The 13,494-nt window shown below is 44.5% G+C and overlaps 1 long non-coding RNA gene across 2 annotated transcripts; it reads left to right on the plus strand.

Moving 5' to 3' along the window:
• Nucleotides 1-1,364: 1,364 nt before the first annotated feature.
• On the plus strand, nucleotides 1,365-5,053 carry LOC141141619 (uncharacterized). Of its 2 annotated transcripts, none has more exons than XR_012244169.1 (3): nucleotides 1,365-1,892; nucleotides 4,574-4,766; nucleotides 4,868-5,053. It is a non-coding gene; the product is annotated as an uncharacterized lncRNA (long non-coding RNA). The 2 variants fall into 2 exon arrangements; XR_012244170.1 differs by having other exon boundaries at nucleotides 1,365-1,793.
• Nucleotides 5,054-13,494: the final 8,441 nt, after the last annotated feature.

The following is a 13,494-nucleotide window of genomic DNA, read 5'->3' on the forward strand; positions in this document are numbered from 1 at the left end:
TAATCCTTAAAGTGTCGTTTATTGATACAACAGAGTGACAATAAAACAATAAAACTGACGCGTTTCGGCAATAGCCTTAGTCGTAGCTAGAGAAGAAGCTGACAAGTTCTACAGGTACCTCTCTGCTCTCCTGTCTGTTTGAAGGGGAGGGGGAGGGAAGAACTGTGAGCACACGCTCTGCTCTATGTGAGAGACACCGCAGCCAGCAACCTTTGGCAGTGAATGGACTGACTCAGCAGGCGCCCTAGGCCTGGGCCTTGTCGGTCTAGGCCAGAATACACCACTGACTAGTAGCATAAACAGTAGCTCTCAGTCTCGGAAATTAAACCCCCAGTGACTGCAGAGAACTACTAATAGGTATAGCAGACTAGCTCACTTGAGGGCTCTCAAGCAAGGGGCTATGCTTAGGCCTGTGGCTTATTACACTAACAGCAACCCAGTGCTGTCTTCAGGTAAGTAGTGCTTCTGAGCTGTTCTTAAAGTAAACTTTTGCATCGTTGGGCCCCTTTAACGTTGGCGCACAAACCAGTGAGGCTGTCTCCAAGGGTGAATTTCAGCAGCAAATAAAAGTGCAGTTGGGCTCAGTACTTGAGTAGGCCCCTTGGTACAGAATGACAGCAATAGGGCAAGTTATCAAGAGGGCAGTGGATAGGGAGAAGGTATGTACTAAGGTATTATGCTGCCGGGGGGGGGGGGTGCACAAAGAGAAAGCTGGATGCAGGCAGCTTCGAGGCAACTCAAACAGCGATTCTGAATGATGGGTGCTCACACTCCTGACCAGCTCCTCCGCTCAGAGGCACTCAGCACAGCAGTCCACCCTTTCACTCTAGCACACCCCTGTCTGATGCAGTCCAGCTCTGCTTAGTTCAGCACACCGCGGCTCATACACTTCTTCACACACGGTTGGCGTGTCTCCCCTCAAGTGCTTGGCTCCTTCCCGGGCTTGTGTTTTATATATCCTCCCTCCCCTTCCTGGTGCTTGTGGGCCTTGTAATTGTAGCCCCAGTTTGAGTGTGTGCAGCGTCCTCCTTCAAGACTACATCTCCCAGACTGCCATGGGCACTTGTATTCCAGTTATAGTTAGCCAAACTAATGGACACTGCCATTTTGTGGACAAATAAAGTTCTGCATCTCAGTAACAAGTCTAGTGTTACACTTGTCCCATGCCCAAAGGTTAAAATGTATGTGCCAAATGTACTAAACCACAAGCATTGGTGTCCGCAGGTAGGGGCAAGGGGGGTCAAGTGCCCCCCCCCCGGAATCAGGCACATTGGCACATTCAACACAGTGGCTATGGGGATGCGGGCAGCCAGTGGGGTGACACCATCAAGATGCTGTCAAGCCCCCCAATCAGTGTAGTGTGACTGCGGGCTCTTTTCCCTGCTCAGGCTAGCAGAGAACTCGGGGTGCTGTGTCAGAAGAAAGGCGAGCTGCGGGCTGTAAGAGGTTTACCCCACTCGCCCCCCCTTTCTCCTGCAGGGAGAAGAGACGGCTGAGAGCCAATCAAAGGAAACTAGGAGAGGAGAGCATCACAAGACCTGTAGTCCTGAAGATTGGCGGCCCCATTTTCCACAGGAAGGAGGCTACAGCTCGATCGAGAGAGATTGAGAGACTGTAGCCTGGAAAAAAGCTGAGGGAGTAAGTGCTACCAGACAAAGAAAGAGGCGTGTGCTGGGCGGAAGCCAGAGAGAGAGCCCATGCTACCCAGCACCACCAGAGAGAGAGCCACGCTACCCAGCACCAGAGAGAGCCATGATGCCCAGCGCCACCAGAGAGAGAAGGCCACTGCTGAGGTACAGACATGCTACACTACTGACCAGAATCTCCCCGGGGAACCCAGAGTGAGTGATCGTCCAGCCGGAGGGATCACTGCTGTAGTTTTGCTGGGTCTGGTAAGAGGGCCTGTCGCCCATTATCCATTACTTATCCTAGGGACTGTGCTACGCCTGCTGTCTCTGACCATGATAATGTGATAATGACATTGTCGAAAAGGGGCGGCGCATGGGTGACTCTAAAATGATGCCCCCCCCTGAAAAAAGTTCTGCGGACGCCCATGACCACAAGGGTTAACCCGACACAAATGTCCTGCAGCAGCACAAGGCTGCTCAACCCTGACGGTCGAATGGCTTAACTCCCGAGTGAGATTCTTCAGATACACCAAGGTTACTCTGATTCGAGTTATAGACATTTCTACTAGTAAAGGACACGATCAACTTCTTGGATTAAATTAAATTCCTTTTTACTGACAAGCTTGGGAATTACAGGTACATCTCATATCAATTTTCAGAACTGGCTGTGCTGCTGTAATATAACACTGTTCCCAGTGGGTACATTAGAGTGGGTGCATGGCAACATAGTGTGGCTCATACCGAAAATGGATAAAATCCATAGCAAAAGAAGTCCATGACACTTGTATTCCCTGAAAAACGGGCGCATTGAGGGGGGTGGCTAGTGAAGAAAATAAATTACATTACAGCAGTTGGTTCTCACAGCTCTATTTGTGATAGGACTCTCTCTCTAGGGGTAGTCCTCTGCAGATATACTATAGTGCCAAAAGTGTTGGGCCTTTGGTGCCTTTACACACACATGAACTTTAATGGCATCCCAGTCTTAGACCGTAGGGTTCAATATTGAGTTGTCCCACCCTTTGCAGCTATAACAACTTCAAATTTTCTGGGAAGGCTGTCCACAAGGTTTAGGAGTGTGTCTATGGGAATGTTTGATCATTCTTCCAGAAGTGCATTTGTGAGGTCAGACACTTATGTTAGATGAGGAGGACTGGGTCGCAGTCTCCACTCTAATTCATCCCAAAGGTGTTCTATCAGGTTGAGGTCAGGACCAGGGGCAGCCCGTCCATTAGGGGCGCCCGGGCAAAACCACCCCCCCCCCTGCCTCTCCACCAGTGGATAGATTCGTGCATAACATGAATCTATCCATGGCCGCCGCCGCCGCCCCCTGTTCATGTGTCCGGCCCCTTTCGGGTCACCAGGAATATGAATTAGAGCGGACAGGTTTTTTTTAACCGCTTCAATACAGGGCATTTTCACCCTCTTCCTGCCCAGACCAATTTTTAGTTTTCAGCACTGTCACACTTTGAATGACAATTGCGCGGTCATGCAACACTGTACCCAAATTTTTATTGTTTTTTACCCACAATTAGAGCTTCCTGTTGGTGGTATTTGATCAGCTCTGCGGTTTTTATTTTTTGCACTATAAACAAAAGAAGAGCGTCAATTTTGAAAAAAACACAATATTTTTTACTTTTTGCTATAATAAATATCCCAATTTTTTTTTTTTAAAAAAACATTTTTTTCCTCAGTTTAGGCTGATATGTATTCTTCTACATATTTTTTGGTAAAAAATCGCAATAAGCTTATATTGATTGGTTTGCGCAAAAGTTATAGCGTCTACAAAATACGGGATAGATTTATGGCATTTTTATTTATTGAATTTATTTTTTACTAGTAATGGCGGCGATCTGCAATTTTTTTTTCATGACTGTGACGGACATATCGGACACTTTTGACACATTTTTGGGACCATTCACATTTATACAGCGATCAGAACTATAAAAATGCACTGATTACTGTGAAAATGTGACAGGCAGGGAAGGGGTTAACACTAGGGGGTGATCGAGGGGTTAATTATGTCTCCTAGGGAGTGATTCTAACTGTAGGGGGCGGGAATTCACAAGAGGAGGAGACCGATCGGTGTTCCTCTGTACTGGGAACACACCATCGGTCTCCTCTCACCTGACAGGACGTGGATCTGTGTGTTTACACACACAGATCCACTGTCCTGCTGTGTTCATGGGCAATCGCGGGTGCCCGGAGAACATTGCGGCCGCCGGGCATGCACACCAGGTCCCGAGCAACGCGGCGGGTGCGTTCGCCCCCTAGACGGCCGGGAAGCCCAGGACTTCATTTGATGCCCGCCCAGGATGGGAGATCCCTCCTGAGGACGTCATATTACTATTGCCGGGTAATGAAGTGGTTAAAGAGCCTGATTAGAGCCATAGGCTCTATCTTTTGCTTTTATTGCAGTTGAAGAACCGCTGCGCAAATAACGAGTGACATAAAAAATTGCAATAATCTGCATTTTATTCTTCAGGGTCTCTGCTAAAAAAAAAATTTAATACTGTTTGGGGGTTATACGTAATTTTCGAGCAAAAAATACTGATTTAAACTTGTAAACAAATAGTGCCAGAAAAAAAGTCATATCTCTAAGAACAAACTGACAACCATTGGATATTTTTCACTCCATTGAGGTACAACTTTGTTACTTTCTTGACACCTATTGGGTTTGTTACATTGTCCTCATACACATCTAATACTTATATCATTTCTATATTGCCCTCTAGTCTCTCTGCCCATACCAGCCTTATAACCATGTTGGCATGCATTCATGTATTTACCATATTTCATATCTCAGATAGTCCTTCATATCAACATACTCTAATAAGCTTAATTAATTTATTTACATCTTTATGTATATATAAATTGAATTTTAGAACCTTATACATTAAACTCATTTTGCAATTATTATGCCCTCTGACATATGTGCATCCTTGCAGACATTTTCTAGGCATGATTTTCAAGGGGCCAAGTGGAGACCGCAGTGAGAAATACCCCTATCCAGACCGTGCTGATCCTCCGGATGTTCCCCCGTTGTGGCTTTTGTTTGTTCCGCCTCCTCAGTCCCCAAGCTGGACACTACACGACCGGCATCTTGATATCCAGCGTTTGGTGATTTATCTCAGCCATTTGGTAAGTATGAGGTCTCTGTTTCAGACCTCTCTTGCCAATCATTCCACCTGCCCCCTTTTATCAACAATATACATCTATTGATCTTATCACTTATATTGCAGATACAACATTCATGCATCCACCCCTGAAGAAGCGAGCAGGGTCTCGCGAAATGCATAGGGCTTTATTGATGCTTGTTCTATGCCGGTACATGCTGGGTATTATTGATGTCTGCATTATGTTTACATACTTTCCCGTCCATGTGTATGTACATTTTATTTCCTTATTATATATGTGTATTTACTGACCTAGCAACTTTCAAGTTTTATTGTTGCTCATTGATGTATAATACTTGTAATAAATCTTTGTATATTTACTTTCATCCGTGTTGTGTGCATTGGCTATTATGCCGGGCAACTCACAATCATTGTTGTTGCCACTCCGTTACATAACATTTTGAAATGAATAAATTGATTTTGTCTCAGTGTTCGCTGTGAACATTGGCTGAACCTCTCTCACCTCATCTAAAGTCCCAGGGCTATTTCTCTTGTTTTTTTGTGCACTATTAGGGATGGAGGTGTCAGAGGGTTCACGCTAGACCTTAATCTCCTTTTTTCAGGAAAAAAAGCCTGGTCTTAATGTGGCACTCTCAAAAGTTGAAAATGGCTGTCCAGTTGACTTTAGGCTCCATTCATACATGTGCAACTTGTCATGCAACTTTGGCTATCAAAATTACATGACAAGTTGTTCCCCATGTTTTCCAACCATTCATAAAGTTGCAGCAACTTCAAAGTAGTTAATGCACTACTTTGGTCTGACTTTCATGCAACTTGAGGGCCGTAGACTTCAATAATAGTCCTCAAAAGTTGCATGAAAGTCGTACCTGAATGTTACACAATGCAACTTGTGTGCAACAGTTTTCCATGATCACTGGTCAAAGCCCCAGTCGTATCCAAGTTGCACCCATCCAAAGTTGCATCAAAGTTGCACTCCAAAGTCAGCCCAGCTTTGGAGTCGTACAAGTGTGAATGGAGCCCTATTCTGAGAATCCAGCTTAAAGTGGAGTTCCACCCACTTTTACAACTCTTCAGCATCCCTCACTAAACTGTGCACTGTAAACAAATTGGATATTTTTTTATTTTTTTTCTCAGCACCTACTGTATATCTGCTGTATTCATTTTTCACTTCCTCCTCCCTGGCCGCGGCCCATCGCATCATTTCCTGTTTGCATTGCCTTCTGGGAAGGGGCGGCAACTTCCTCTGACACTGCCGTTGCTATGGAAACCTGACCTGAAACCTATTACACTGCTTGTGGTGCACTGAGCATGTGTGAGATCTGCAAGGATGAGATCCAGGAAGAAATACAGTCTGGCTTCAGATGCCCACACTTAAGATGGCCACGGCCTGCTGTAAGTTTATAAAATAACAAACTACTGCTATAAACTAACAAAACAGACCTTAATTTACAGACTAACTTTACTAGAATACATTAAGCTTGTGTAAGGAGGTTTTTTTTTTCTTGTAAACAATGTCCCAAAAGAATGAACTCAGTGAACACTTTTGGACTTAACCAGAGCCACCAGGGAATCCTCAAAAACATGATATCATTTCCTATTGTGTGGAGCATAGGCTCATATTCCAGCTGTGTTATCCTACAACTGTTGCTGCTAAGAACGGCTTTTCTGTGTCTAGAATGAAACTTTTTGTAAACGATTTTAATCCCAAATGTCATAGAGCTGACCAAACCAACGGTGCACTGCGTGGGTCCGGCCTAGAACACTAGAAGCCATTATCTCCAAATTAGCAGCTATTGTAAAGCCGCATATGAAGTAATGAGACTCTCCTCTGCCAAATCAAATTTGTGTTTGGGTAAAGTATCATTTTGGGATCTCCACTGTTAGCGTTCTCTCTGTGCAATCATGTGTTTCTGGAGCTCGTCCCCCTACATTTGGGAATTTCTTGCGGTGGAGATGTTTCTTGCCGCTCACATTTGCCAAGTCTGAAATGATAAAATCAGAAATCCATCACGCTGATGGCAGGCAAGGGCTCATTTTTGTTTCATTTTTCATGTCTGTGAGGTTAGGATTCAAGACTGATGGGATACACAGCGTGTAACTAGGAGGGGGACTTTCTGTCAATTACAAGTTTCTATATATAAAGATATTGAAAAAGTTCTTAAATCTGTAATCAGCATTTTGTTTGCTAGAAAATTACTTAGAACCCCCAAACAATATATATTTCTTAAGCAGACGCCCTAGAAAATAAAATGCTGGGTGTTGTAATTGTTTATATCACACGGTATTTGCGCATCGGATTTTCAAACTCAACTTTTACGGAAAAAAGCATACTTTAAAGTGGTTGTAAACCCACGAGAAAAAAAAAAAACCTGCAAGACAAAGGCATAATGAGCTAGTATGCATAGCATACTAAGAATGTGAAGCATCTGAGATCTGACTGTGGTACCAACTTTGTTGGAGCATGTAAAGAGCTACAATTTGCTGGCGAATAATGGATGTACTTGGTTATTTAACCCCCCACATTCTTCACACATGGGAGGATCCTGGGAACGAATGATTGGAGTAACACAAAGAATTCTTGACTCCATCTTGGAGAATCAAAAGGTTGGTGTGTCCTCTTCTCTTTATTCCTTTTTTGCCTGCTAGGATACCCCTATCCTTGAGGGCAGCAAGGCCTGAGACATTATCCATCCTGAACTATAGATCACCTGATGGACACACTTGTGCGCAAGAGTATTTGTTTGCTGCTATCAAAAATGTGTTGGGGACTCCAGCTGCAGAGTGTGATTTTCCAGTGGTGCTACTGTTCTGAATATACAGTGCCTCGCAAAAGTATTCACCCCCTTGCCTCACAACCTGGAATTAACATGGATTGTTTGAGGATTTGCATCATTTAATTTACAGAACATGTCCACAACTTTGAAGATGTTTTTTTTTTTTTCAAAAAGAACATGCACTAAAACACTGGTCACCCCCATACTTAAAAAGCCGTCCTTGGACCCTTCCAATCTTAACAACCTACGCCCTATCTCCTTGCTCCCCTTTTCCTCTAAACTCCTAGAACTCCTGGTTTAAAACCAACTGAGTGACCACCTCATTAAGAACAACCTTCTTGATCCCCTTCAATCTGGATTTCGCCCCCAACACTCCACAGAAACTGCTCTTTTAAAACTCACAAATGACCTACTAACTGCAAAAACCAACGGACACTATTCTGTACTCCTACTTCTGGACCTTTCAGCTGCCTTTGACACGGTTGACCACCCCTTCCTCCTCAAAAAACTTTACTCCCTCGGTCTCCGTGACTGTGCTCTTCAGTGGCTCTCATCCTACCTATCCCAACGCACCTTCAGTGTCACTTACAATTCTACTTTCTCCACTTCTCTTCCCTTCTCTGTCGGGGTCCCCCAAGGTTCTGTTCTTGGACCTCTTTTATTTTCAATCTACACCTCTGGGTCAGCTGATAGCCTCTCATGGCTTTCAATATAATTTCTATGCTGACGACACACAAATCTATCTCTCCACCCCTCAACTCACTCCATCAGTCTCTTCACGCATCACTAACTTACTAACCGACATATCTGTATGGATGTCACACCACTTCCTCAAACTCAACTTGTCCAAAACCGAGCTTATAATATTTCCTCCCCCACGTGCCTCTTCCCCTGACTTCTCTGTCAAGAGCAATGGCACAACCATCCACCTGTCCCAACATGTCAGGGTGCTACGTGTTATCCTGGATTCTGAACTCTCCTTTCGGCCCCACATCCAATCACTTTCCAAAGCTTGCTACCTCAACCCCCGCAACATCTCTAAACTACGTCCCTTTTTAACCAATGAAACCACAAAGCTCCTGATTCACTCCCTGGTTATCTCTCGCCTTGACTACTGCAACTCCCTTCTCATTGGCTTACCTTTAAATAGATTATCCCCCCTTCAGTCCATCATGAATGCTGCTGCCAGACTCATCCACCTTACAAACCGCTTAGTGTCTGCTACCCCTCTCTGCCAATCCCTCCATTGGCTGCCACTTGCCCAACTAATTAAATTCAAAATACTAACAATAAGTTACAAAGCCATCCACAGCTCTGCCCCCAGCTACATCACTAACCTAGTTTCAAAATACCAACCTAATCACTACCTCCGTTCCTCCCAAGACCTCCTGCTCTCTAGCTCCCTCATCACCTCCTCCCATATCCCCCTCCAGGACTTCTCCCGAGCCTCGCCCATCCTCTGGAATTCCCTACCCCAATCTGTCAGACTGTCTCCAAATGTATACACTTTTAGGCGATCCCTGAAAACTTTCCTCTTCAGAGAGCCTATCCTGCCTCCATCTAACAACTGCACTATTTTCTCCATTAGCTCATCCCCCACAGCTATTACCCTTTTGTATAACTTGACCCTCCCTCCTAGCAGAGTCCTCTGATTCCCCCTGTATTGAATTGTATTGTAAGTGTACTGTCTGCCCTAATGTTGTAAAGTGCTGCGTAAACTGTCGGCGCTATATAAATCCTGTATAATAATAATAATAATAATATGCTATTTTCTTGATGAAGATCTCAAAGAGAATTGGATAAAATGTCTACACGAATGCAACCGATTGTGGTTACAATACATTATTATTCAAAGAGAGCGTAATCTCTCTGTTATTCGTACAGACATAAGTATTCCACAAGAAGAGTTTTCCATATTCACTGATATTGTGACATTTGATAGCTGGGATCAGAAAGTCAATGAACAACTGACGAAGTATGAAGCAAATCTTATTAGGAAAAAGACCCACTCACCAGTCAAGCTACGTTCAAGTAAAAATCCAATATATTTTATGTCTGATTCCTGTGTGCCTTTGGTATTGCTACAGCTCTCAAAAAAACCCAACTTCCTTTTAATATTGGAGGACGTCGGCGTCCCTTGAGCTTGTGCAGGGACATGGGATTTACACAAGCAGTGCCTCCGCGCCCAAGCAAAGATGGAATGGAAATGTTGTGTGACTCGGTGAGGGATTTTAAGTGCTTTTAGGTGTTTATCAGCCTGGGGAGTTGAAACACGGCTAGTTAGTGAAAGTAGCGTGTAGCGTCAGTGATGTGAGAGGACCCAGCAGGCGAGGTGCCGCGTCTTCTGATGGAGGATGGAGTGACTCATACGGGAACACATTTCTGAAAGCTCCCCCCTGCCTCCACACAGCAATTTTACTGGATTTACGCGCTGCGTGTCTACGGGAATTTAGGTGAAACAAACTGCACGCCATTACAGAAATTAGACATCTGTCTCAATTCTAAGCATTGCAGATTTGTGCACCGTAATATAAAAATAGAATATTTATATAGAATGTACACTCACCGGCCACTTTATTAGGTACTCCTTACTAGTACCGGGTTGGACCCCCTTTTGCCTTCAGAACTGCCTTCATTCTTCGTGGCATAGATTCACCAAGGTGTTGGAAACCTTCCTCAGAGATTTTGGTCCATAGTGACATGATAACATCACGGAGTTGCTGCAGATTTGTCGGCTGCACATCCATGATGAGAATCTCCCGTTCCACCACAAGGTGCTCTATTGCAGTGGTTCTCAACCTCAGTCCTCAAGTGCCCCCACTGGGCCAAGTTTTCAGGTTTTCCTTTACTTTGCACAGCTGCTTTAAATTAATATCAATGACATGATATTGTTGGAGATATTTTATCTAAGGGAAGTTCCCAAAATACGGCCCGTTGGGGGTACTTGAGGACTGAGGTTGAGAACCACTGCTCTATTGGATGAGATCTGGTGAGTGTGGAGGCCATTGGAGTACAGGGACCTCATTGTCCAGTGGTGAGATGATTTGAGATTTGTGACATGGTGCATTATCCTGCTGGAAGGAGCCATCAGAAGATGGGGAAAGGACAAGAGAACAGCGCCCTCTAAGTGCAGCATGCAAGTATTTTAAAGTAAATTAAAGGTATCTTAAAATACACTCACAAAGGTGTAGTGGGAATGGGCATATAACATGGTATCATCCGCTCTGACTGCCGGGTGAAGAGAAGGTGAAGAGAAGGTCCAATGCTGTTGTTATGGACGTGTGTCCACGATCCTGTTGTTCCTCAGGCCACACTGTTGGTGTACAGAGCTTCCGGATGGCGGGGACAGCGTTCAGCGGCGTGCACAGATGGACGTCACTTCCGTCACTTATGGGTTGGGTCAGCGGACGCTGTCCCCGCCATCCGGAAGCTCTGTACACCAACAGTGTGGTCTGAGGAACAACAGGATCGTGGACACACGTCCATAACAACAGCATTGGACCTTCTCTTCACCCGACAGCCGGAGCGGATGACACCATGTTATATGCCCATTCCCACCACACCTTTGTGAGTGTATTTTAAGATACCTTTAATTTACATTAAAATACTTGCATGCTGCACTTAGAGGGCGCTGTTCTCTTATCCTTTCTGCATTCCAGAGTTTTTTCTGCCTTCTAAACTTCTGAATTGGCAGCCCTCCATGGACAGCTATCTGTTTATCTCTTATCCTCATATGGACTAACCCCCAAATAAGAACGGTTTTATATTTTATATACTTTTTATTCTCCTACCCATACCAGTTTTAATGACATTGTTATATCCAGAGTGCGCCGTATTATCCAATTGTTTATATATCAGAAGATGGGGACACTGTAGTCATAAAGGGATGGACATGGTCAGCAACAATACTCAGGTAGGCCGTGGTGTTTAAACAATGCTCAATTGGTAGTAAGGGGCCCAAAGGGTGCCAAGAAAATATCCCCCCCCCCACACCATTACACCACCACCAGTCTGAACCGGTGATACAAGGCAGGATGAATTCATTCTTTTATGTTGTTTAAGCCAAATTCTGACCCGACCATCTGAATGTTGCAGCTGAAATCGAGACTCATCAGACCAGGCAACGTTTTTCCAATCTCCAATTGTCCAATTTTGGTGATCCTGTGTGAATTGTAGCCTCAGTTTCCTGTACTTAGCTGACAAGAGTGGCACCCAGTGTGGTCTTCTGCTGCTGTAGCCCATCTGCTTCAAGGCTTGATATGTTGTGTGTTCAGAGATGGCATTCTGAATACCTTGGATGTAACGAGTGGCTATTTGAGTTACTGTTGCCTTTCTATTATCTGGAACCAGTCTGCCCATTCTCCTATGACCTCTGACATCAACAGGGCGTTTTCCTCCACACCAGCAGTTTTTTGAAATATTCAGATCAGCCTGTCTGGCACCAACAACCATGCCACTCTCAGTCACTTAAATCCCTTTCCTTCCCCATTCTAATGCTCAGTGTGAACTTCAGCAAGCCGTCTTCACCACGTCTAGATGCCTAAATGTATTTAGTTGTTGCCATGTGATTTGCTGATTAGCAAATTTACCAAGCAATTGAACAGGTGTACCTAATAAAGTGACCGGTGAGGAAATACAAAAAAAACAATACATTGTAGGGTAATAGTCATAATTTACATAATACCCCTACATGTACTCATAGAGATTTTAATAGCAACAGGTTTCTTTTAACCTTTTTGCTGCCAGAGCCATTTTGGCATTTTTTTGCATGTTAAGAAAATAATTTTAGGCCTTAAGATTAGACTTGCCGACCGCCTACCGCAGATTAATGCCCCGTACACACGGTCGGACTTTGTTCGGACATTCCGACAACAAAATCCTAGGATTTTTTCCGACGGATGTTGGCTCAAACTTGTCTTGCATACACACGATCACACAAAGTTGTCGGAAAATCCAATCGTTTTAAACGCGGTGACATAAAACACGTACGTCGGGACTATAAACGGGGCAATAGCCAATAGCTTTCATCTCTTTATTTATTCTGAGCATGCGTGCCACTTTGTCTGTCGGATTTGTGTACACACGATCGGAATTTCCGACAACGGATTTTGTTGTCGGAAAATTTTATCTCCTGCTCTCCAACTTTGTGTGTCGGAAAATCCGATGGAAAATGTCCGATAGAGCCCACACACGGTCGGAATTTCCGACAACACGCTCCGATCGGACATTTTCCATCGGAAAATCCGACCGTGTGTACAGGGCATTACTGTGGCAGAGTGGCCCTACTGCACTGGATCATATACATGATACAGCACTTCCGGGTAGGGGGTACGTGGCCGCCATCCCAGCTGTGCTACCATTCGCCGCAGCACAGATCCTGGCCAATGATTTATGGCCAGAACCCAAAGAGCGAATGATAGAAGAGAGCCCAGTATAGGTAAACAACACAGAGCTCTGTACGGACAGCAGCGCTGTGCCTTTTTTTTTCAGGGAGTAAAAACCAGCACATTATTTAGTAAAACAAACACAGTAAACATTGTTAGGCACACATTTAACCCTTTGATCTCCCGATATGGTAACCCTTTCCCAGCCAGTGCCATTAGTACAGTGATAATGCGTATTATTAGCACTGATCACTGTATAAGTGTCACTCGTAATGTCAGTCCCCCCCTCCCCCCAGCGTTAGTTAGTATCCGATTGCCCGCCGCACTATCGCAGTCCCATTATAAGTCACTGATCATCGCCATAGCTCCCAACTGTCCCTGACTTCGAGGGACTGTCCCTGATTTGGAACAAAGATCCTCTGTCCATCTTTCCTCCTTATTTGTCCCTCATTTTGGTCTGATCTATATAGTTATATATAAAATGCACTAACATGCATCTTTCAAAAAGTGTTTTCCAGCACTAAACCTTTCATCCAATTTATAAATTGCTGCATTTGTAAATTTCAAAAACCAG

Source organism: Aquarana catesbeiana, linkage group LG04, assembly GCF_042186555.1.
Source record: "Aquarana catesbeiana isolate 2022-GZ linkage group LG04, ASM4218655v1, whole genome shotgun sequence".
In the NCBI taxonomy this organism is placed as follows: domain Eukaryota; kingdom Metazoa; phylum Chordata; class Amphibia; order Anura; family Ranidae; genus Aquarana; species Aquarana catesbeiana.